This window comes from Bos indicus x Bos taurus, chromosome 22, assembly GCF_003369695.1.
Source record: "Bos indicus x Bos taurus breed Angus x Brahman F1 hybrid chromosome 22, Bos_hybrid_MaternalHap_v2.0, whole genome shotgun sequence".
In the NCBI taxonomy this organism is placed as follows: domain Eukaryota; kingdom Metazoa; phylum Chordata; class Mammalia; order Artiodactyla; family Bovidae; genus Bos; species Bos indicus x Bos taurus.
The window spans coordinates 22,462,177-22,488,872 of NC_040097.1; the positions used below are offsets into that span (position 1 = coordinate 22,462,177).

General features: G+C 40.2%; 1 long non-coding RNA gene across 1 annotated transcript in view; it reads right to left on the minus strand.

The window, feature by feature from the left end:
* Positions 1-13,601: 13,601 nt before the first annotated feature.
* The window catches only part of LOC113881018, a 237,368-nt gene continuing 224,273 nt past the window's right edge, over positions 13,602-26,696 (minus strand). Inside the window, exons 4-5 of the long non-coding RNA XR_003507908.1 lie at positions 14,916-15,101; positions 13,602-14,574 (exon numbers count right to left, since the gene is read on the minus strand). This is a non-coding gene — a long non-coding RNA (uncharacterized LOC113881018). The remainder of the gene's footprint in view (positions 14,575-14,915; positions 15,102-26,696) is intronic.

Genomic DNA, 26,696 nt, shown 5'->3' on the forward strand with positions numbered 1-26,696 from the left:
ACCTGATCTGCCTCTTGAGAAATCTGTATGCAGGTCAGGAAGCAACAGTTAGAACTGGACATGGAACAACAGACTGGTTCCAAATAGGAAAAGGAGTACATCAAGGCTGTACATTGTCACCCTGCTTATTTAACTTCTATGCAGAGTACATCATGAGAAATGCTGGGCTGGAAGACGCACAAGCTGGAATCAAGATTGCTGGGAGAAATATCAATAACCTCAGATATGCAGATGACACCACCCTTATGGCAGAAAGTGAAGAGGAACTCAAAAGCCTCTTGATGAAAGTGAAAATGGAGAGTGAAAAAGTTGGCTTAAAGCTCAACGTTCAGAAAACGAAGATCATGGCATCTGGTCCCATCACTTCATGGCAAATAGACGGGGAAACAGTGGAAACAGTGTTAGACTTTATTTTTTGGGGCTCCAAAATCACTACAGATGGTGACTGCAGCCATGAAATTAAAAGACGCTTACTCCTTGGAAGGAAAGTTATGACCAACCTAGATAGCATATTCAAAAGCAGAGTTATTACTTTGCCAACAAAGGTCCGTCTAGTCAAGGCTATGGTTTTTCCTGTGGTCATGTATGGATGTGAGAGTTGGACTGTGAAGAAGGCTGAGCACCAAAAAATTGATGGTTTTGAACTGTGGTGTTGGAGAAGACTGTTGAGAGTCCCTTGGACTGCAAGGAGATCCAACCAGTCCATTCTAAAGGAGATCAGCCCTGGGATTTCTTTGGAAGGACTGATGCTAAAGCTGAAACTCCAGTACTTTGGCCACCTCATGTGAAGAGCTGACTCATTGGAAAAGACCCTGATGCTGGGAGGGATTGTGTGCAGGAGGAGAAGGGGACGACAGAGGATGAGATGGCTGGATGGCATCACTGACTCGATGGACGTGAGTCTGAGTGAACTCCAGGAGCTGGTAATGGTCAGGGAGGCCTGGCGTGCTGTGATTCATGGGGTCGCAAAGAGTCAGACACCACTGAGCGACTGAACTGAACTGAACTGAACTGATAGCTGATTCACTCTGCTGTACACTAGAAGGTAACACAACACTGTAAAGCTACTATACTCCAATAAAAAATTTTAAAAATCACATGAATATTGTGGGTAGGAACACTAGAGAGGGAATAAAAGGTATTAAGCTCAAGCATCAGAATTCATCCAGTCAGATAATGTGTATTGAATACCTACTGAGTGCAATATTGTGCCAAATGTTTTTGAAAATGCAGTACATATATTAGGCATTGTTCCTGCTGTTAAAGAAGTAATAATCGAGTTCAGTGATTCTTAAACTTTCATGTGCACAAACATCACCAAGAGTACATTCATCCCATGGAATTCTGCTTAGCAATGATAAGAAATGGACTGTTGATGCACTCAGCAACATGATGCATCCCAAAAACATTATGCTGAGGGAAAGAAGTCAGACATAAGAGAGGAATAAACTGGGTATATACATTATAGTTATAAAATCAACTGTTCAGTTCGGTTCAGTCCAGTCGCTCAGTCGTGTCCAACTCTTTGCGACCCCATGAATCACAGCACGCCAGGCCTCCCTGTCCAGCACCAACTCCCGGAGTTCACTCAGACTCACGGCCATCGAGTCAGTGATGCCATCCAGCTATCTCATCCTCTGTCGTCCCCTTCTCCTCCTGCACACAATCCCTCCCAGCATCAGAGTCTTTTCCAATGAGTCAACTCTTCTCATGAGGTGGCCAAAGTACTGGAGTTTCAGCTTTAGCATCATTCCTTCCAAAGAACACCCAGGACTGATCTCCTTTAGAATGGACTGGTTGGATCGCCTTGCAGTCCAAGGGACTCTCAAGAGTCTTCTCCAACACCACAGTTCAAAACTATCAATTCTTCGGTGCTCAGCCTTCTTCACAGTCCAACTCTCACATCCATACATGACCACAGGAAAAACCATAGCCTTGACTAAACGGACCTTTGTTGGCAAAGTAATGTCTCTGCTTTTGAATATGCTATCTAGGTTGGTCATAACTTTCCTTCCAAGCAGTAAGCGTCTTTTAGGAATATACATGACAACTCTCAAAAGACTCATGATTTTGAGGTTATTGTATGGAAACTATCCCCGACCACCCAATCTAAAGGAGACCCTCTCTGTTTATTTCTTCATAACATTTGCCATAATTTGTAATTGAATACTTATCAGTTGACATGTTTACCTCTGTACTAACCTATAAATTCCAAGAGGATAGTAGTTACATGTACACTGTTTGCGTCTATATACCTGCTGGCTTTTACAATGCTTGGTATCAATAAAATGTTCCATAGGTGTATGTTGCCATAAAGATCATCACCTCCTTGAGAACAACAGTGGCTCATTTTTTCTTTATGTCTCTCAGAAGTAACAATAAGGACACAAAGGGCACTCTCAGAAACAATTTTGAATGAAAAAATCACCAGAAACAATTGTACGGCTCATAATCTAGAAACAGTAAGCAATGTGAGATTTTTCATCCAAATTGGGATGGATGACTTTCTAAACAGGGAAAATTAATTCAGTGAGTAAATGATGCAAATGAGTCTTCATTTTAGCTACTCAAAGCTAATTAATGGAATAGATAATGGGAAAGATGCTGCTCTAGGTTAATCTTTATTTTACACATTATGGAAGAGTCTAGTTAAGTGGTTCTCAGTCCTGAGAGCACAGTAGATTTGTAAATTACAGGTGGCTGGGTTTTCCTTCCACCCCTCTGTGGCAGTGATTCAACTGTTTTGGGTGGGTCCTGTGTATTGATAGTTTTAAAGTCTCCCCAGGTCTGTCAGGGCTGAGAACCTCTGTCTTAAGATTTTTTTAAGTTTATATAATATAATGTGGGTTTTGCTCAGAAAAAAAATTGGATTCAAAATTCATCTCAGTAACTTTCTAGCTATGTGACCTGGTGTAGATTACTGAACCTGTCCCAGCTCCAGAGTTTACAGTTATAAAATAAAATAATAATATCTACCCTGTAAAGTGGTGAGGATTTGAAATTAAACAAAATTCCAATATCAAGTAGGTCTTCATAATTGATCATGTACTTTGTTTCTGTATTTAGGTAAGACAATTTGCTTTCTTCAGTTTGCTGCTGCTGCTAAGTCACTTCAGTCGTGTTCAACTCTGTGCGACCCCATAGATGGCAGCCCAACAGGCTCCTCCGTTGCTGGGATCCTCCAGGCAAGAATGCTGGAGTGGGTTGCCATTTCCTTCTCCGTTCTTCAGTTTAGTTCCAGACAACTCATGTATGTTTATATAAAGCCTAAGATGATAGCCTCTTGGCTGTGGAAATGGTCTCTGCCTCTCTAAGAGACTAAACTGGCAAATAAGGTGACAGCTTTATTATCAAAGCTAACGTTTGAATGGTTAGCCCCCTCTCAATTCACATTTTTCCAAATGAGATTTAAAGAAATAAAATACAATAATAACAGAATCCGTAATTATTAATCTTTCTGAAGAAATCACCATGGGCCATACATTGCATTTACAAGCCCTGAATGTATTATTTCATTCAATCCTCAGAGCATCCCTATGGGACTGGGTACTTTGGTACTGTCATTATTATCCACATTTACAATTAAGGAAAAGAAGGTACAAAGATATAAAATAACTTGCTCATGTTCCACATTTGGTAAAGTGGTAGTGCAAAGATTCAAAGACTAATTTCAGTTGTTGGGTTCTTAATTCTTCCAGCCCTATCACTTTCTTCTAGAAGATAGCCCTTTATGAATATATCTACAGGACTGGGTGAAGGAAATGACACTTAGTCTGACATAATATGTGTTTGGGAACTGAGTGGCTATGGTTTTGAAAACAAACAAAATGGACTGAGTATATAGAATTCATGAGAACTCCCACTTAGCATGAAATTATTTTTGAAATTTATATATTGAATAATCAACTTTACATTTCAGTATTTTTACTGGCAGTTTTCCTTGAGAAATAAGAGATTTTTTTAAACACATTTTCTTGTATTTTCAACTGCAATTCTTCCCTGTATCCCTTGATAGAATTATGTCTGAGACAGAGGCCAGGAATCTGTCCCCAGTGGGGTTGTGTCTCATTTAAATTCAAGCGTCTTGTCCAGGACAGTCCTGTAATTACCCTGAGTGCCTTTGGTCCACCTGCTGCCTAACATACATGTTAGGATGGGTGGAACATTGATGATAGTTTGGAAGGATTTTTTTTTTAGTGTTTATCAATTAATAATTTCTAAGACAGAAGCTTTTTAATTAAAATATACACACACTCCAAACCATTGTCACACCTAAAAATTAGCAATAATTCTAATGTCAATAACCTGTCAGTGTTTGCACTTTCACAGTTTTCTTATGCCTTATAATTGCTTTTACAATTTATTTCAATCAATAAACCACAACAAGAAAAGCTGGTAACTTGCCATTTATATTTCTCTTGAAATTCCCTTAACTTATAATTGTCCCAGCCTCTACATTGATCACTTCACATTTTTTAAAATTTAGTTTTTTTTTTAATTGAAGGATAATTGCTTTACAGAATTTTGTTGTTTCCTGTCAAACCTCAACATGAATCAGCCATTGGTACACATATATCCCCCTCTCTTTTGAACCTCCTCCCTATCCCACCCCTTATGTTGATACAGAGCCCCTGTTTGAATTTCCTGAGCCATACAGCAAATTCCCGTTGACTATCTATTTTACATATGGTAATGTAAGTTTCCATGTTACTCTTTCCATGCATCTCACCCTCTCCTTCCCTCTCCCATGTCCATAGTCTCTTCTCTATGTCTGTTTCTCCATTGCTGCCCTGTAAGTAAATTCTTCAGTACCATTTTTCTAGATTTCATATATATGCATTAGAATATGATATTTATCTTTCTCTTTCTGACTTACTTCACTCTGTATAATAGGTTCTCAAATGCATTCCTTTTTATGGCTGAGTAATATTCCATTGTGTAAATGTACCACAACTTCTTTATCCATTCATCTGTCAATGGACTTCTAGGTTGCTTCCATGTTCTAGCTATTGTAAATAGCGCTGCAGTAAACAATGGGATACATGTGTCTTTTTCAATTTCAGTTTCCTCAGGGTATATGCCTAGGAGTGGGATTGCTGGGTCATATGGGTTTTATTCCTAGTTTTTTAAGGAATCTCCATACTGTCTTCCATGGTGGCCATATCAGTTTACATTCCCACCAAGAGTGCAAGTGTTCCCTTTTCTCCACACCCTCTCCAGCATTTATTGTTTGTAGACTTTTTGATGATGGCCATTCTGACTGGTGTGAGGTGATATCTCATTGTAGTTTTGATTTGCATTTCTCTAATAAGGAGCGATGTCGAGCAGCCTTTCACGTGTTTGTTAGCCATCTGTATGTCTTTGGAGAAATGTCTGTTTAGGTCTTTTCCCACTTTTTGATTGGGTTGTTTGTTTTCTGTCCTTGAGTTGCATGAGCTGCTTGTATATTTTGGAAATTAATCCTTTGTCAGTTGTTTCGTTTGCTATTATTTTCTCTCATTCTGAGGTTTGTCTTTTCACCTTGCTTATAGTTTCCTTTGCTGTGCAAAAGCTTTTAAGTTTAATCAGGTCCCACTTGTTTACTTTTGTTTTTATTTCCATTACTCTAGGAGGTGAGTCATAGAGGATTTTGCTTTGACTTATGTCATTGAGTATTCTGCCTATGTTTTCCTCTAAGAGTTTTATAGTTTCTGGTCTTACATTTATGTCTTTAATCCATTTTGAGTTTATGTTTGTATATGGTGTTAGGAAGGATCACTTCACCTTTTTTTTTTAAAGAAACTGGGCCATTCATTTTGTTTTAGGATTTTGCTAAATATCTCCTGAAATAACTCCTCTTTTTAAGTGGATGCATGAATACTTTTGGAATCCAAGTTGTATCTGGGATGTTTATCACTAGAAGTTGGCTGTGTTGTTTGTCTGAAACTTGAAAGGCATCAAAGGGAACATGACTTTGGTTAAGTTCACTCATGCCCTTATTCAGAGAACTAACTGATCCATAACCAAAGGGCTGACTGTAGTAGGTGCTGGGTATGGCACCCCACTCCAGTACTCTTGCCTGGAATATCCCATGGATGGAGGAGCCTGGTAGGCTTCAGTCCATGGGTCGCGAAGAGTCAGACACGACTGAGCGACTTCACTTTCACTCTTTCACCTTTCACTTTCATGCATTGAGGAAGGAAATGGCAACCCACTCCAGTGTTCTTGTGTGGAGAATCCCAGAGACGGGGGAGCCTGGTGGGCTGCCGTCTATGGGGTCGCACAGAGTCGGACACGACTGAAGCGACTTAGCAGCAGCATACAACTGAAAGGAACATAGTATCTTTCCCCAGAAGCTCATAATCTGAGCTGGGTTGAAAGTAAAGGATGCATATTCTTGTCCTGTGACTTCTCATCCTTGTATGAGAAGTAAAGGGACTTGGAAGGGCTAGGTCCTCACTGTGGTGCACCACGCATCCTGGTTCTATCATCTGTCCTATCACATCCCCCTGTGTGGTTCAGCCCTGTGGTTGGAGAGCATATGAACTTGGCTTGAGTTTCTGCTGCTCCCCTTCTGAGTGGGGTCATCCTGGATGGAATACTTAGCCCACATAGGTTTCCCATATACAAAATGGGGGCAATTAAAGGTCTTTTCTCATAGGCTTGTTGTGAGAATTTAAGAGTTGATACGTAAAACTTTTATCAGTGTCTCACATGTAATAAATACTTGATAAAAGCTTAAGTTGATGATTTACCTTCTGAATGGTTGTTTTTTTGTTTTTTTTTTCACGTGTGTGTCTTTCTCCTCTGCAAAGGAGATATCCAAGGTCTCTTCCAGTTAAAACATCCTCAAATTCTAAAACATCAATAAGGAAACAAGTGCCAGCAAAGGACGGAAGGCATTTTAGCCCCTGCGGTGGTCATGTGCATGAAAAGGCCTTAAACTTTGACTGTGGTTTAGCTGGAAGCACTGCTGACCCAATAGAAGGAAATAAGGATGGTTATTTAACATTTTAAGAAAATAAGCCAATATCTCTATTAATGGTTAACAGTGAAGGGGTAACTCCTTCACTAATCAGGGTTTTATTTATCTGAGATATTTTCTAGTTTTTCCTCTCATAGAAGAATGTGTTGAAAGGTTGGCATGGCTTTCTTTTACCCAGTTGAAAACAGACTTCCCCAAGGTTTGGCCAACAGTCAGACTCGGTGTTTTTGTTTACGGCATTCTCTACTGCATGCCTGACTGATGCCAAACACAGGAGCCCCGACTGTCTTGTGCTTGCCTTGCAGAGTGATTTACAATAATTGAGGCTCTTCACATTTTCAAGAGTCATTTCTTTTCAAAATGAGTACACTTTGGGTCTGGACAGAGTAGAGCAATTTGAAAGTAATGGAGTGGCTTAAGTTTGTTAAGAGGGCTACATTTTGCAAACCTTTGGAGTCTGGGAATTGGCAAACATCAGTGGGTATCAATGATCTGAGTGCATGCTTAGACATTCAGTCATGTCTGATTCTTTTTGACTTCATGAACTATAGCCTGCCAGGCTCCTCCATCCATGGGATTTTACAGGCAGGATTACTGGTATGGGTTGCCGTTTCCTCCACCAGGGGATCTTCCTGACCCAAGGGTTGAACCTATGTCTCCTGCATTGGCAGGCAGATTCTTTACCACTGAGACACTTGTGAAGCTCATCAATGTCGGGCATACTGCAAAAACATGACTGCTGTACTTAATAGCTGGCATCTTGAGAATGTTATCTCTGTACTCCCACCCTCATTTTCCAATATTTTGGGTTGGACACATAACCGTTTGCTAAGGAATCAAGGGTAGTAATGGTGGAGTGTAAATCTGCTGCTAAAAATTCACCAGCTCATTTTTCTTGTCTTGGTATTATTTCAAGTGGCTCTTAAAGGTCCAGACAGACACATGCAAACAACCTTGCTTTATCCTTCTTGTTTATCCATCACCCCCCACCCCAACACCCCCCAACACACACCCTAGACACTTGAGACAGGGTCTGAGCTCTGTAGTGAGGGAGTGATCTTCCCCTATATCTGCAAATTTACAATCCCAAGGGGTGATTTATCTCCTGAGACTGACACACTGCAATGCTGAGATTCTGTTCTACTTTTGCAATTTGCTGACAAGGCAGAGTGGCGATGGAGAAAACACAAGCTAAGGAAAAATGTAAAACCACAGCAACGCTATCAGGTTTCTCAAAACAAACTCTTTCCCACACTTTGTATGCTTGCAAAGAAATCATGCTCCTCTATCTAAGATCTGCAACCTGACCTTCTTCAAGTAATCTTCTGCTTATCCTTCAAGATCCAGTGCAAATTCCATCTGTACCAGCAGATTCCCTGGGAGCTGTGTGGAGCAGTAATGTGCTTACAGGGTTATCTCGTGAACTGCCCCTCTCCCTCACCAGGTAATCCCCTTCAGGGCAGGGACGTGTCTTGTTCAATTTTCTAGCTCCAAACCTTTCACTGAAGAGAGAATATGAAATGACACTTGGCATATCACTGTTTCATGTCTGGCATAGAAATGGAGATACTCTTCCTCCCCCAAGGCAGGAAACTTAGGCATCTCAGGTGCTGGATACTAAGGATCTATTACTGCATCTCTTGCTTTGGTTATGCTTATTGTCACTTATAGGTATCGTTTGGATCCATCTTTTTCATATTGTAGTGATCAGAGCTGACTCACGCATGGGCCTGGGAAGAGAATCTGGGAGATGGAAAAATGGACACTTCTCATCTTCTGTTTGACTCCAAATGTTAAGATTTTTAAAGACAAAGCTGGAATTTGATGTGGTAAGACATTCAGGCACAAAAATTACAGTCATGAAGGAAGAAGTTTTAAAATTTCACAGATACCTAGAAGCAGGAAGCACACCATACCCACAAAGGGCTGCAGAGGGAAGCACCAAGGAGGCAGAAGGTGGAGTGGGGGGAATGTGGCGAGACCCTTTACTGTAGCTGCTGCAGGAAGAAACATATGAGGCAGGGTAAACAGGTTTAGGACTGGCTGGTTTGAATAATTTTAGTAGACTCTGTGACATAGGTACTGACCTTAGCTGTCTGTTACCTGGTCAGGTGGGTATTGGCCTAGAACAAGAAAGGTTGATAAAGGAGGTGGTTGGGGAGTCAGGGTGCTGGATGGTTGGTTTCCATATAAAAGGTACAGTCTTAGGGGCTTGTTTGCTTTCTCTAGGAATTAACTAACTCTGGGAGGGGCAGTCCTTTCCAGTGTCAGCAAAGTCCCAAAGATATGAAAGCATTAGAATAAAAAGACATGCTTTCTACATTAGGGCTAACTAGCTCACCAGATGACATCCTTATTTGTCCTTCTTAAAGGATAAGAGTTCTGCACTGAGGACTGAACTAACATCATAATGACACCTTGGATTGAAAAGAAAAAAAAAAAAATAAAGGAAAGAAAAAAGGAGGAAAGGAAGCAAGAAAGAAAAGACTTTTTGTTTTTAAAAGAAAAAAGGTAGAGGAAATAAAGGAGCTGAGCATATAGTAGGTGCTCAGAATACATTTGGTGAATAAAGAAACCTATGATAGATTGTATGTGTGCATGCTGAGTTGCTGCAATTGTGTCCAATTCTTTGAGACTCTATGGACTGTAGCCCACCAGGCTCCTTTGTCCATGAGATTCTCCAAACAAGAATGCTGGAGTGGGTTGCCATGTCCTCTGCTAGGGGATCTTCCTGACCCAGGGATTGAACCCATGTCTCTTAATTCCAGGTGGTTTCTTCACCACTAGTGCTCTCCAGGAAGCCCTAGATGATAGAATATCAGTATCTATCAAATTATCTTCTGATTTAATTGTATTATATCATTAATATGAATGCAAGACTCTGTTTTAGAGGCAACAAGGTATTTGCAATTTAAGCCTAAGATTGGTAAAAGAGCTTGTTCTGTCAATTTCAGCTATCACTGAGAAGACGGATGGATGTATTTTCCATAGGCCTGAAATTAGTTTGTAAGGAGGCTGTCTAGTAGTCTACTTGGAAGGTGGTTTCTGCACACTTACTTAGGGGGCCATTCAATCAGTCAATCACCAAGCAGTAGTTTGTTGGTTTAAGGATGACATTTTTATTTTAGGTGAAACCTCAGTGGAAACACTGTCCAGGCAGTTACTCTGGGATTTCTGAATCTACCAAGGAATATGTCTAGGGCTGCCTTCATTTAAAAAAAAAAATCCTATTTTTCCAAAATCTAGACAAGTGTCTTAAGAAAGCATTTGTCACCAAGTTGCTTTACAAATAAATACCTTCAATAAATAAATGGAAGTGTCTGTTTACAAATCATTTATAGATGAGCTTGTCAGAGGCCGGGATCAAAAAAATCTGTAGCTAAGTGAATAGCAGAGATAGCAGAGATTCAGATCCTGCCAAGATCAATGGAAATGATGAGAACAGTACAACAGGACTCCAGGGAAACAGGATCAATTTGCAACAGTGGGATCTGCATCTAACTTTTCAAGACTGCCTCTGCAGAGTGGAATTCTCTGAGATGGTGGTGAAGGTTGGACAGGGATCCTACCTGAAAGGAGCTGAAAACTCCACTTTTCTGTGACTAGGAAGGAAACAATTCTCAGGCTTGGCCGTAAGTCTGTCCTGTTTGTAGCAAGGTGACTCAGTTGAGCACAACTGAGACTGGGGTTATGGCCTGATGTCCTCTCCTTTCTGTGCAGGCATTTACTGGCACAAGTTGATGTGTAAATAACTGCAATTGATTGCAAAATGGCCTCAGTCCTTCATACCTCCTTGCCCCCATTTCCATGCCCCAGCAAGGCCAATCATTGTCAGTGACTGGCTGTGGCCAATAGAATGCGGTAGGAGACATGGTGGGCAAGCTCCTAGTCTAGGCCTCAAGAGTCCTGTGTGTTTCAGAAGATTCTGATCCCAATACTGTTGAGAGAGAAAGAGAATGGATACATGTTTATTTAGCACCTACTTAATTTCAGGCATCTAATTAAGCTTATTATTAAGGCTAACCACACACATAAGCATAATCATAATAAAATGGCAAAGACTTGAAGACTTTTTAGGTGCCAGGTCCTGAGTTAAAGGATTTACATGTTTTATTTCATATAAAAACCCTAAGAGGTTGGTGTTGTCAGTGGCCCAATGATACAAATAAGGCCAAGAGTACTTCCAGGTAAAGGAACTTGGCTTAGAGCAAACAGCAGGTAACTGGGAGAACCAATCCATATACAGCTGGCCTCTGTGTCAGCAGAAACGGAACTGCAGATACAGAGGGCTGAGCATCCAGGGATATTGGTTTGCAGCAGGGTTCTGGACTCAATGCGCCTGTGGATATCCAGGGCTAATGATATATACAGTTTCCTTTAATGATCTGTGTGAAAGCACCTGGTTCAAAAACAGCATTACTCCTTCTTTGACATGTGTAGGTACTAAGAATATGAGACCACAGGCCTCCCCAAGGAGAATATGCACACATTTGGGTAGAGAAAAAGATTACGTGGAAGGAAATGTTTTTTTCCCAGACACAGAGGGAAAGCTAGGCTGAATAGGTAAGCCTTGATTATTTTCTGCAGCTTAAAAAAATGTGGAGTAATTAAAGCAAAACTGGTAGCAAAACTCCTCAGATAGATATTCCATGTTCTATCAGTGGCCCCAACTTCCCTCTCAGACTGAATAGCTTTGTGTTATGCCAGGGAACCTGAAGACACAATTCTATTGCTCTATTTAGCTGCTCGATTAGCAGCAAAACTTCAGTACTTTGCAGTCACTATCGGCTCTCTACACTGGCACCTCTGAGCCTTATTTTCGACTCAGTTTATTACCCCAAAGTGAGAGTCCCAGGAGAGCAGATTTCCTTTTCTTGGAGGAGTAAGCTGGTTAGTGGGGGTGAACACATGATGACTGAAGTGCCGGGGAGCAGTCTGGTGATGGAGGTTCAAAAAAACCTTGGCTTCATCAGCAGACTCCACTTTTCCCTTGTACTCCACATGTAACCCATCAGCAAACCTTACTGGTTCCACATTCATGATACATCATGTGACCCTGATCACCTTTTCTGCTGCTATTTTCATCTATCCATTTTCATTTTGCCTGAGTGGCTGCAGTACCTGTAAATGGCTACCCAAAAGCACAGGCAGATGGATGCTGTTGCAATATGAGATCATGCCCTTTCTCTGCTCAAAACCCACCCATGGCTCCCAGCTCATACTCAGAAAAGCCAAAGTCCTTTCAGGGTCTACAAGACATTGCAAGGTTTGGTTGGCCTCTCTCTTCCCTGTACACCCCACTCCACCCACACTGACCCCCCCTGCTCTTTCTACAAAGCGCCCAGGCTGTTCACCCCTCAGCACCCTTTCAGGTGGTCTCCAGGCATCCTCAAGGGCCTCCTTGACTTCCTTTGTTCAGAGTCACCTTGGTTCAGTAATCTTCCCTGAGACCACCATATCTGAACACTGTAGCCCCCTCTACACTCCCTACTATTTACTCCTGTTTCCTCTTGCTCCATAGCACTTACCATCTTCCAAAATAACATGCAAGTTGCTTATTTGTTTATTGGCCTTCTTCCTCTAAAGACCAGAGCTTCGTGAGGCCAGAGATCTCTGTCTCTTGGGTTTACTGAAAGGGCCTGACATATACTATGCATTGAATGGATTTCTGTTCAATAAATGGATGGACTTTAACAGGGCAGAAGTCGGTGTACCGTTAAAGAAAAGTGACCATGGAGCCATTCTGCCCAGCACCAAATTCCTGCCCTACTGCTTAATAGTCTTGGGACATTCATTAATGGGAGCTTGGGACAAGACCCCACTTCCTCATCTGCAAAACGGGTGTGATAGCAGAACATAGCTCATGGAGAGAATGCAGATGGAATACTTAGTACAGTGTCTGGCATACACTGAATGCTCAATAGACCTTGAGTATAGTCAGACATTAAAAAAAAATTCCCCTTAACATCCCACCCCTTAACATCCCACCCCTTGACATCCTAACTATCTTTTCAGGCCCTACTCAAATGCCACCTCCTCCCTTTAGCCTTAGGATTGTCCTTGGACTTAACCCTTTCCCCTGCTCTGCTTCAGACATTCACTACCTTGTTTCTTGCGCCTTATTCTGCACCATTTCCCTCCTGCATCAAGTGGGATCTTCTTGAATTTGGGAACTGCATGAGGCTCATCTTTGTGTCTCCATGGTACCTAGCACAGTGGAGTCATAACATGGGCAGATCCAACTTGCAAGATCTCAACCATGCTAGTCTGCAATGCCACCATTACTCTTATTATTTTTAATAATCACTGTGAGTAAGCCAGTCACAGTCAATGTATGTTGGCAAAACCTCTGGGAAACCTATGGAAAAAGTGTATGGATGACTCTAAGGTGCTCCAGCTAGTGACCAAGAGAAACACATTAATCAAGGAGCCAGGCAAATAGGTGGTGATGCTATACCAATATACACAAGGAAAGAAATTCAAGTATTAATTGTTAGAGTAACAGTGAATAAAGAGAAATATATAAAAATTCACAGAAGTATGATCTGTGTTGGATGAATTAGGAGCAATTTTTCCTGTCTAAACAGAATAAACATTCAATAAATGTTTACAAGCAGTGGAGTTTATTTGAATTGAAATGGGCCATAAATGTCCCCTGCAGGAGTAAATAGCAACCCACTCCAGTATTCTTCCCTGGGAAAACCCATGGATGTAGGAGCCTGGCAGGCTACAGTCCAGGGGGTCGCAAAGAGTCAGACACGACTGAGTGACTGAGCATACATGCACGCAAGCCATAAATGTATGACTTTGAAATTCAGAGGATACCAAAAGGTCAGGAAAAGAAAATTCTAACCTAGTCCCAAAATAGTTTCCCACAATTTGGTATATAAATAGAAATATTTCTTGAATGCTAAAGATAGAACAAGTAATTGAAGAGGGACTAAAGGGTGACAAGTGATTTGATTGGAAAGGAAAATTCATCTTGTCACTTATTATCTGCAACCCAAATTTATGCAAGACCAGTCAGGAAGCAATTTTCATTTTATCCGAGATAAACCAGAGCTTAAGCCACCAAAGCTTGTCATCTTGAATGTTTCAGTCATTCAATGGTTGGTGCCCTCTTATTTAGAATTCTTGCTGTTATGGTAATTGTCAGGATGCCTTGATTTTTCTAAAATATTGCACAGTGCAGTCTCATTATAACAGGATTTGCTGTAGAATAACACTTCATGGGAAAGGCTTCAGTTGCTGAGTTACAAAGATTACTGTATCTTCTTGTAAGGCAGACAGTCTTGGTGGTCCTACAGCATGAAAATTTTGACTTCCCAGGACAGTTTTATGGTGGGCATTAGTTGTGCTTGTTTTCTTTCCTCTTCTGCTGGCTATTTCCTTTAATTGATGCTTCAACAATGTCAGATCGCAATCTAACAACATCCAACAGGCTCGTTCTACCTCATGATTATTTTCCATTGGTCCTCCATATATATTTCCATTCTTCTCCACTTGGCTTTGTGCTCTGGGAGGCTGATCTCCATGGACTGCAACACCTATGATGCCCTGCCCCTTTGACTTCTGGCTGGATTTCACTAATTATGGGACACGGGGGAAAGCTGAAAAAGAGGAGAGTGAGTTTGGAGTCTTTATATCTTCCTGGACATGATCCAGTTGTGGTTGTTTATTAAATATTAAAGCCATAACTTCTGTTGAGCATCTCTCTTACAACTATCACAACTCATTCTAAGTTCCAAGACCTGCTCCCTCTCCTTGTGCCTTCATACCTAGATGCGGTACAGGGAGCATCACTAACCCTCCTTGGTTTTCCTGAATCCCACTCACAACTCTGTGGTCTCTCCCCAATATCTCCATTTAACTGTATCATCTGTTTCCTGGTAACTGTTTGATGAGTGCCCAAATATCAGACTATGTCAATAACATAACAATAGACACTTACCTGTACAGTGTTAGCCTTTAAATTTGCTCCTCAAAACAACACATACTTTATTTATAGTAGGGGCTCTGCCAATATCTTCTATCAGGTCACCCTGTTTATTTTTGTCATAGCACTTATTGCAATCCAGAAGTCTTATTGTTGAATTATTATTTATTGCAGTCTTCCACTCCCACCAGAATGTAAGCTCTGTGAAGACAGGTATAGTGTTTGTCTTATAAATAGATCAATAGTAACTGACACATGGTAGAAATAAAAGTATGCATTTCTATCTGGGAAAACAATGGATATATAATAGAAACAGTCACCAATCAGAGCCAGGAATGAAGTGCTTGGTCCTGAGTTGCACTCTTTAGGAGCCGTGCAGGTCCTGATCTCAAGCTTGGTAGGCAGAAGAGGACAGAACATTGTAGGGCTCTCTGAATTCTAGGTTCTGTTTGAGGTTTGCATCGGTCTATCTGTTGTTAGATGTTACAAGTGAAAAGAAGGTAGGAGATTCTTCCAGCCTAGAATAGCAGTATCTGGCTTTGGCACTTGGAATTGAATGTCAGGCTAGTGGCTTTTAAACTACACTTGACTTTGAAAAGAGGCAAACTACACTTGGCTTAGAAAAGAGGTTTTAAGAGAAGTCCTACCGCCAGTAACAACAAACTTGATAGGTACGTGAGATTTCAAAGAAAGAATCAGTTACAGTATCTGTGACCAACTTGAGAGCTTTGGGAACTTACTACCATGTCATACCTTCATGGGTAGATTAAAAAATGACTGAACATACGTTATAAAAAAGATCGCTATGATTCTAAGGGGTTTGGCCAAGTGTTATATAAAGGTTTTACACAGGAAGAAATGGCATCTGTATTCCTGTCTGATATGAGATACCTTTTCCACTGTGACAATGGTGGAATTTTCTTTCCTACCAAATAATGAAGCAAAAAAATCATGTGAGGTGATAGTCCAGAAGCAGAATAAAGAAGCAGAGTACGGAGAGGACCCAGAGAGATCTCCCAAACTGCAAAGCCATGCAAAAGGAAAGGGAAACCTTACTAGTTAATAGGCAAAAGGCAATTTGCAGGATGTATGAGAAGGAAGCAACCACTATTTAATTTAGTTGATCATGACTTTATTGTACTTCAAGTGAATGTACCACACAGAGATCCATAATATCAACAGAAAAGCATATTGTGAAGGTCAGAAAAAAGCAGTTGAGGACTTGAGTCCACAAGAGTTTCTCAGAAACAAGATAATTCAAATTCTTCCTTCAGGGATCCCTTGAGAATCAGCCTAATCAGACTGAAGGCTTTAGAGATATTGCTCATTGTGCTTAGGCTCCTTTCTGTGGGACTTTCACTGCTGAACCATATCTTCTGTAATAAAAATGATTAGCACTTAACAGCATCTAGCAGGAGGCCTTCTGTCTCCTGCAGGACCTTCAGTATCACTGTAGATGGAAATATGTACTAAGCCTCTGAGAAATGCTAGGCAAACTCTGAATCTAGTACATTAGCCATAATGGAAGTGTAACGGGTTCCTAGGGAGGGGTTGGGTGCAGGGATGTGACTGAAAATTGTGAATGAAGACAGAAATTGGGATAACGCTATTACTGGGATTCACTTCCCTAATACGTGTTTAAAAGACTTTTTTCCTTCTTGAATCACAGTTGCCAGGCGTTCTCATTTCTTTTCAAAAGACATTTTTGCAAGGATTAGCTTTTAAATTATGGCAAAGTACAGTAGATGCTAAATTGTTATGAGAAATAGGTTCTCTATGTCACTGAGTCTATTTTGAAAATGACTCACCTACCACTTTCTATCTTTCTATCATGGAGGAGAGAAGAGAAATCTTACAAATTGCCAGTAAATCAAGATGAATTGACAATCTACCCATCACATTACATCAACTTGTGCTTTTCCAAGAATGGAGACTGTTTCAATTCTTATCCTTCCCTCTGGTTTGTTGATCTTAAAAGCTTATCCATTTTCTTGCTCTGCATGAAATTTCATCACTTCCAACTTCAGAAAAGCTTCATACAAGAATATGCAAAGACTGAGAATTCTTCAATCCCCAAACTCCCTCAAATTAAATAATTCCCTCAAATCAAATTATTAAGTTTTATACTATCAAGAAACTTGGCTGTGAGCACATCAGCAGCAAGGATTGAACTCCATTCATCGTAACAGGTTGCTACTTAATTAGATTTAGTAAGTGGGTCGGTTAAATGAAATATAAATCTCTATTGTGAAGAAGGCTGAGCACCGAAGAATTGAAGAATTGATGCTTTTGAACTGTGGTGTTGGAGAAAACTCTTGAGAGTCCCTTGGACTGCAAAGAGATCCAACAAGTCCGTTCTGAACGAGATCAGCCCTGGGATTTCTTTGGAAGGAATGATGCTAAAGCTAAACTCCAGTACTTGGCCATCTCATGCGAAGAGTTGACTCATTGGAAAAGACTCTGATGCTGGGAGGGATTGGGGGCAGGAGGAGAAAGGGAAGACAGAGGATGAGATGGCTGGATGGCATCACTGACTCGATGGACGTGAGTCTGAGTGAACTCCGGGAGTTGGTGATGGACAGGGAGGCCTGGTGTGTTGCGAGTAATTCTCCCATTCTTTTTCTCCCTTTCAAGCTTGATTTTAAACAGCATGAAATGATATAAAATTTAAGAATTATCTGGTCATAGTTAACAGATATGGTTACTGTAAGTGCAAACACCCAGGACACTGATATACAGCTGGAATGCTGTGCATATGATCAAATCAAAGTCAGTCCCGTCCATACAAAGATTGTACAGGAATGTTCATAGTAGATTTTACTAGTAGCCCCAAACTGGAAACAAAGCAAATGTCCATCAAGAGGAAGGAGAATAAACAAATTTTGTCTATCCGTATAATGAAATACTATTCGCTAAAACACAGAGATAAGTACTGATACACACAACTACTTAGATAAATCTCAAAAACGTTTTGCCACACAAAAGAACACACTCTGTACGGTTCCATTTATATGAAGCTCAAGAATGGGAAAGATAGTCTATAGTGATAATGATCAGAAATAGGCTCCCTGCTTGGGTTGTTGAAAGCACCTGGCAGAGGAATTTGAGTAGCCTACTTCCACCATGCCAGTCAAGGGAAGGCAAAACAGCCTCCTACTTGTCCTTACCTTCCCTACTGGGGTGGGGCAATCAGATGCCCCTTGCTTGGGCCCTGGGATGGGTTGGGCTTGGGGAGGGTGGATTTGTTCAATTGGATTTTGGTTGGTGTAACGTGGGCATTACCAAAATAGTTTTCTGTTGTTAGTCTACTCTTTCTCTCATCCTTTGGTTGGGGACCATGGGCTTCTCTTGAAGCTTTTTTGTCTATACCAGTTGGTGGTGCAGAGATGAAGACTTCTGAAAAGCCCTGAAGCCTAGGGAACTGAGTGCTCTGTCATTCCTCTATTGTCAAGATTCCTAAGCAGTCTGCCTTCTTCTTTCCACTTTTCAGAGTCTTTTATGCTCTTTATTATGTATATCAGGGATTTTTAGTTGCAGGGAGAGCCTGGATGGAGTGGGGCTACTCTCTCTTCCCCATAACAGGAAGTCCTCTCCCCCATTTTGCTTTAATACCAACATTGAGTAGTACAACCCAACTGAGGCTGGCACACACAGTAGGTACTCAACAAATGCTGGTTGATTTGGAATCCAAGCCTTCTTTGATGTGATCCACCTGCATATTTTCGAAGAGTGGTGACTAGATTACCTGCTTTGCATACTTTTACTTAGTCAATTGTTGTGGTAGCCTTACTATGTAAGGATCCCTCTCATGACCACAATTGTGCAGGAGTCCAGACCACCTATGGAATTCTAGCACTCACAAGGACATGGCACCTCAGTTGTGTCTAGGGTTGGCCAGATATCTGAAATTCTGCTCCTAGAATTTGCTTCTGCCTGTCCTTTTCTCTGATGACTTACTATCATTATTTGCTAGCCTTGTTGCTGTTTCCCTCATGTCTTGGTAGGTCATATGCTTTTTAACCACAGAGGTATGATAAAGCTTGTTTGGGTTTCCAAAACCCTTTGAAGTATTTGAGTTAGAGGTCCCAGGAAGCTATAAATTACCAGGATTATCATTATGGTTTCGTCACTAACCAAGTTAAAGCAGCACTCTGGGTCACCAAAAAAATCACTTCCTTTGTGATTTTTTCCTTGTGTAGGAAGCTTTATTTTCAATGGGTTCATCACAATTTTCCAGAGACTTCTGGTTCCAACATTGGTAATACATGTTTACCCCTGTGTGTTTGGGACAAGCTATAAAAGCAAAAGTCACTTAGTTGTGTCTGAATCTTTGCGATCCCATGGACTATAGCCTGCCAGGCTCCTCTGTCTATGGAACTCTCCAGGCTAGAATACTGGAGTGGGTTACCTTCACCAAGGGATCTTCCCAACTGAGGAATCAAACCCAGGTCTCCTGCACTGCAGGCAGATTCTTTACCATCTGAGCCACTGTAAGATGAAATACATTCTGCCTCATTTTAGCAAGTGTAGTGAGAAGAATAATTCAGCTTCTCCAGGGAAACACCAAACGGGAGCTCTTGAGAGAATAATGCACCCTCACTCCATGTTGAAAGTATCAGTATATCCAACATTAAAGGGAAAAAAACTAACCAGTGAGTTCATAGATCCACTCTGGATTATGTATTTTCTCATTTTGTTCTGTCTTATTTGAAAAAAAGCTTATTGTAAGACTATAAAAATGCAAACCTATTATTGAATTCCAACCTATACGCATTACATTAGACATAACAGATTCAATGAAAAGCGATAGAAATATTTAAATGAGTGTCCACATTCTCCAGAGACGGCTCTTCCAATGGCTTTGACAAGTTCACGAGTGTCCCTAAAGAGGAGAGCCATGCCATAAGGGCTCCTTGTTTATGCTCACCTCACCAGCACATGGTTGTAATCTGACTTGGAGACCACTAAAATAATCCTGTGGTGCCCTTCATCTGAGGCTGGCAAACTACTGTCCATGGGCCAAATGTGGCCCAACAGCTGCTCTTGTAAATAAAGTTTTATTGGCACACAAACATCTTCATTCATTTACATACTAAGACTGCTCTCATGCTACACCAGCAGAATTCATAAGGGTAACAAGTCTTCAACAAAGCCAAAAAAAACACACACACACACAAAAAAACAAAACTTTGCTATCTCTTTACAAATAATTTAGCTTTCTGACCTCTGCTCTATATTTCACTTGGTGTTTGGCTCCTGTGCTGTGTCCCTTCTCATGTTCTTGATTTATGAAGTTCAGAGTCCTTCCAGGCTTAGTTCCTATGCATCCCTTCCTCTCTTCATTGGCTCTGTGGGTCAGTGGTTCTCAGCCTCAGCTGGTTTTTAGAATCACTTGGGAAGCTTTTTAAAAATATTGATGCCTTGGCGTCACCCTGAGAGGTTTTGATTTAATTAGTCTGGGACAGGACTCAGTCCGCATACTTTCTGAAAGCTCCCCAGGTGACTGCAATGCACAGCCAGCATTGGGAACAATTACTCTAGTTGATTTTGTCTAGTCTCCAGACTTTATATTAACTATATGACAGCAACTCTAAACTTGTATCTTCAGTTCCAATATTCACATTTCCAACTGCTTATTTAACACTGGCACTTGAACTTCTAACAGGCATCTCAAAATCACTACATCTGAATCAGGACTTCTGACTTCCTTCAGACATCTCAGTAAATAAAGCTTCATATTTTTGAGTTGCTCAAGAGAAAAACCTTATAGTCATGCTTGGCTCCTCCCTGTCTCTTACGTTCGATCTCTAACACATTAGCAAATCCTACTGTTCCCTTCAAATGTTTGAGAATTCAACCATTCATGATCTCTTGTGGTCCTAGCCATGGACATCTCTCATAGGTATTGTTTCAATGGTCTGCTATTGTTATGGTCTCTTGGTTTCTGCTCTGGTACCTCTGCAGTCTTTGCTAGAGGAGAAGCCAGAATAATTCTGACAGTACATGAATCAGATCAAATCATGCCTCTGTTCAAAGGTTGCTAATTGCTTTCCATCATTTTCAGAAAAGAACACAAAGTCTTTCCATTGGCCTCACAAAGTCTTCCCCTTGGCCCCAGCTTCCTGTACAACTCCATCTTTGCCTCCTACCTTGATCCTCCTCACTGACTTTGTTTGAGCCACACCAGGTTCCTGGACATTCCTGGAACAAACCTTTTTGCCTTGAAAATCTGTGCCTTCTCCCTAGAGTACTTGCCCCCACCCCCAGACATCCTAGTGGCTCCTCCCAAATACCATCTTATCAGAGATGCTTGCTCTGATCACAAAATCTGAAATAGCTCCTAAATCTTTTTATCTCTCTTGTCTTGCTTTATTTTTTCCCCATAGCACTTCCATGTGATATTGTTTGTTTGTGCTTTGTCTTCCTCTCACTAGCATATTTGCTTCAGTTAGATCAGAACTGCTGGGGTTCACAACCCTAGGGAGCGCACATCATGGTCTATGTGGATGTGCCCCTGAAAATTGTGCACTCCACAGCCTGAGCAGCTGTGCACAGTAATCTGCACTAAAGCAAAGGGCTCAGTTTTGTTTATGGCTGTGTTTCCAGGGCCTTGGACAGTGCCTGATACAAAATAGGCCCTTAGTAATTTTGTTAAATGAACTGTTGAACATACACTACTTATAATTTTGCTTGAATCCACATTCATGAAAAAGATGCTCTGGAGGTACTTTTCCATACCATCTACAATGCAATATTTTCCTTCATTTTGACATTTTTATACAGTTGAGAAAGGTGTTTTCTTTCCCTCATCTTTTTACATTTCCTGGTATCAATCTCTATTTTCCCTTTTTATGACCAATAAGAAATCTTTCATAAGTTATCTGACTAACAACTCCTCTCATTATTTTTATCATTAAGCTTCATTAAAAAAAAATCAAACATCTTACGAGGCATCATATAAGTATTTATGTATTTTAAGTCTCTCTCTCCACTGGACTGAGTTTCATGAATGTAAGGGCTTTGTTTTGTTCACATCCTAGCTCACAGTAGGTGCTCAATAAATATTGGTAGGAAGGAAGCCAGGTAGACAGATAGAGTACAATTCACAGGGATCTGAAAGCTTGGTAGGTACTAAAGAAGCTGGAAGCTTGCCTTTAGTGAGTGTATCTGATCCGCACTGATACCCAGAATAGAGACCATTCTCAGTTACATGCAGTCACTGTCTTCATCAATCAAATTCCAAAGATTATTTCATAATATCTATCTATAGAGAAGAAAATATAAATAAAATATGTACCCATTAAAATCAGAAAGCTTTACAAATGACTGGATAAAGATTATATATATGTATATACATATATATATTATATATTTATAAAATTCAACTGTGAGAAGGAAGGAAATCTTGCCATTTGTGACAACATGGACAAAGCTTGAGGGTATTATGCCAAGTTAAATAAGCCAGACGGAGAAAGACAAATGCTGCCTGGTATCACTCATCTGTGGAATCTTTAGAAAAGTCAAACTCATAAAAACACAGAGTAGAAAAGAGGTTGCCAGGGGCTGGGTGTAGGGGAGATAGAGGTTGGTAAAAGGGTACAAACTGTCAGCTATAAGATAAATAAGGTGTGAGGATCTAATGCAAAGCATGGTGACTATAGTTGATAGCACTGAACTGTGTAATTGAAATTAGCTAAGATAGTGGAACTTAAATGTTCTCACACACACACACAAAGATAAATATGTAGGGAGATGGGTGTGTTAATCAACTTGATATGTATATCAAGTCACCAATATGTACACTTCAAATGTCTTACAATTTGTATACCTTGATAAAGCTGAAATTTAAAAAAAGAAACAACTTGACAAAACAGCTCGAGAGTCACTGAAATTAAGTAGTTAAAAGAATGTATTTTGCAGTCATACCGATCTTGCATCAATACCAGCACTGCCACATTCAAATAAATAAATAAATAAATAAATAAATGTTTGATGGTTTTGGAAACAGAATCGATAGGAATTGTCAGAATTTAACTTAAAAACATGACTTTAACAAATATTCACTTATAATATCTAGCTTGTTGAATAATACAGTGAAAAAGCTAGTACCATTAATTAACTAGACAGAATATTATATAAAAATTAGGTCTAAACATAGGTCCTTTGTACCAAATAAAACTCTCAATACTTAATATGTTGGAAATCATATTGATTCTATGTATTTATTTACTTTTCTTATACATTATATTTTTATCAATTATCTTGATGATTTGGGGGGCTTTTGGTACTTTTTTTTTTTCAGTTTTACTTTGAAAGAAAAAAGTATCCTTTGAATTTAAATACCAGAATGGTCAGAAATGAAGGCCTGAGAACATTCCCCGCCCCTCCCCCATGGCCAGTACATCTTGATTTGTTCAGAAATTTTTCTTCATGATGGTGAAGGGAAGAGCAAACAAAATGTTAAAGAGAGGAAAAGCAGGATTGCTCAGTAAAAGTTGAATAGAAATAGTCATATTTTCCAGAATTCTTTTCAATGTCCTCATATGCTTGAATTTATGCATCATACACTTTTTCATGAGATGTCACCAATGTCTTTTCTCCAGTCAGCTTGAGTCTCCTATGTGTGTGAAATTATTTGTCTTCTGCTGCTGCTGCTGCTACTGCTGCATCGCTTCAGTCGTGTCCGACTCTGTGCAACCCCATAGACGGCAGCCCACCAGGCTTCCCATCCCTGGGATTCTCCAGGCAAGAACACTGGAGTGGGTTGCCATTTCCTTCTCCAATGCATGAAAGTGAAAAGTGAAAGTGAAGTCGCTCAGTCGTGTCCGACTCTAGCGACCCCATGGACTGAAGCCTACCAGGCTCCTCCGTCCATGGGATTTTCTAGGCAAAAGTACTGGAGTGGGGTGCCATTCATTGCCTTCTCCATTTTTTATTTGTCTAGAGCCATATGATTGTGTATTGTGAGCAACTCATCTTTCAGATGCTAGAGGAAAAAAAAAATCTCAAAATTATACCTTTCTTATCTACAGATAAGGGAAAAAAGTCTTACATGTACTGTCACTTTTCCTTAGAAAAACTGCCGTCTCTTTAAAAAACATTGTTTGAAAGCAGTAAATGATGCAGAACAACAAGCTGTCAGAGGAAAGACCAAGGATATTTTAAGACCTTACATAATATTTGTAGAAATTCTCAACATCAGAGTGGAAATCATAATCTTGAGAAAGATTACACTGAATTCAAATGACTGATCTACACATGGATAATGGGGTTTTCTTGCCTTATTTTTTTCCCCCTTGGATAGAAAGAAACTCTGGACTATTTGTGCCTTCCCTATGTCCGTTCTTTATCAAACAAATTGTTACAACAACAAAAAAGTCAGTCTGCTAACTGATAATCTTTTAATCTTAATCTGTTTAGTGGACTCAAAGACAGGTAAGACTAAACATCACTGGGACATTGGGTACAGTGGTGGAGAATAAGGTGAGAAATACTTTTTTTTTTAATTGAGAGAGGTCAAAAAATACATAAGAAGAATAAAGTGTAATTAATGATTGTCTGTTTAATTCAAACAATGAAGAAAAATGTCCAGAAGGAAGCAAATTCCAATGTGAAGAAAGTGATTTCTTCTCCTAAACACACTCTATATCTTTAATGGTTGGTGGTGGTTTAGTTGCTAAGTTGTGTCTATCTGCTGTGACCCCATGGACTGTAGCCCGCCAGGTTCCTCTGCCCATGGGATTTCACAGGCAAGAATACTGAAGTAGGTTGCTATTCCCTCCTCCAGGGGATCTTCCCAACCCAGGGATCAAACATGGGCTCCTGCATTGCCTACAGTCTCCTGTATTGCAGGCAGACTTTTTACCAACTGAGCCATCAGGGAAATGCATATGAACACTTAATTAACTACTTTATTTTCCACTGAGAAAAAAAAAAGATAAAAGTCCAAAAGAAAACAAATACTAAGTTACGTTGACACCAACCAGTAGTGAAATACTTAATAAAAACTATAAAGAACATGGCTTGCACTTAAAAAACAACAAAAAAGAATTGTCGAACTAAAATGAGATGAGAACATTTTCTTTGTTTCCTTCTTTAATTAACTACTAACCTGAGCTGGTAGCAAGATAATCTGTTTGAAGTATTTAAGGAGATTGAAAATGATCACTGTAGCTATGTGATCATTGTAACAAAGGCAGACATTAAAGAAAACAATTTCAAACAATGGGAAGTCTACCATTTCTCAAAATCAAGTTGTCTACCTTTATAGTGTGGGTTTTATCTGAAAATATCTGTATATGTATTGTGGTTATTGGATTGGATGAAACAAAGCAGAAACATCTATAAAGCTAAGCTGATGAGTAATTTAAATGATAACTAAGTTCTGAATGGCATTTTCATTTCTGTTCTGTTGATTCAAAGATGTTAAGTCCAAAACGTTAATTACTTTTTAGGTGGAGATAAAACCTATCTGTGCTTTCCCCCTCTAGTTCTTTTCTTATTTCAGACTTAGTTGTAAATCCCATATGAAAATATATGCCCTTCCTCCTCACTCCCACACACTCACACACACACAAACTCACGTATCCATTTACGGTTTAGTATAGGGTTTGCCATGGAGAAGGCAAGGGCACCCCACTCCAGTACTCTTGCCTGGAAAATCCCATGGACGGAGGAGCCTGGAAGGCTGCAGTCCATGGGGTCGCTAAGAGTCGGACATGACTGAGAGACTTCACTTTCACTTTTCACTTTCATGCATTGGAGAAGGAAATGGCAACCCACTCCAGTGTTCTTGCCTGGAGAATCCCAGGGACGGGGGAGCCTGGTGGGCTGCCGTCTACGGGGGTTGCACAGAGTCGGACACGACTGAAGAGACTTAGCAGCAGTAGCAGCAGCATAGGGTTTGCCAGACTCATTGCCTTAAAGACAAGGTACGTAACAAGAGAGGAACAAAAGCTCTGTGTAAGAATATAGAGTAGTGAGGACTACAGCAAACTTGCCCAAATAGATCACTTGAAGGGGTCATTGCTGATTATCTCCTGATAATTACTGACACATGGGAATGTAACTCAGTGTTTCTAGATTCTTATTTTGCATGAGAAGCCATGAATCCATGTTTTATTAAATATCCCATATTTACATACTATCAATGCAACTAAACAAACAAGCCAGCAAGATAACCTTCCACATCAATAACTTAGGTCTGTGGCTGTATTTAACCAGCTCCCTATCAAGATGTTGCCTCTGGCTTGGTAAGTAATGTCAGGAGGCTTACTTTTCAGTCTCACCTTTCCACTCCCTAGCTGGGAAGATTTGGAGAAGTCCTATATAAGATTAGCACTAGAAATATAAATGGATTTGAAATCTTGGAGTGTAAGAGATTTTTGAGACTTTCTTATCCCACCTACTTATTTCAGAGATGGAAATGCTGAAGTCTAGATGAGTGCATTGATTTATCTAAGGTCTTAGGGAAGAGCAATAACAGATCTGACACTACAAACATGGCTTCAGACTCCCAGCCCACAGGACCACTCAATGACTAAAACAATGATAATAGGTCCAGAAGGAATAAAATCATGAGTACAGTGTTTAATTTTAAACTGTTTAATTCACTTTTTAAGAACTGTTGGAAGGTAGGGTCTAGTCTATGCCTCTCCAGCCCACAGCATACTCCCTTATCATTTTGTCCTCAAATCTTTACTGAATGAATGAATGGGTAATTGAAAAAAGAAAGAACTCAATCATTATATTTAGGACAAAAGAGTAGTCATTAAGAAGCCAGTGACCAAAATAATA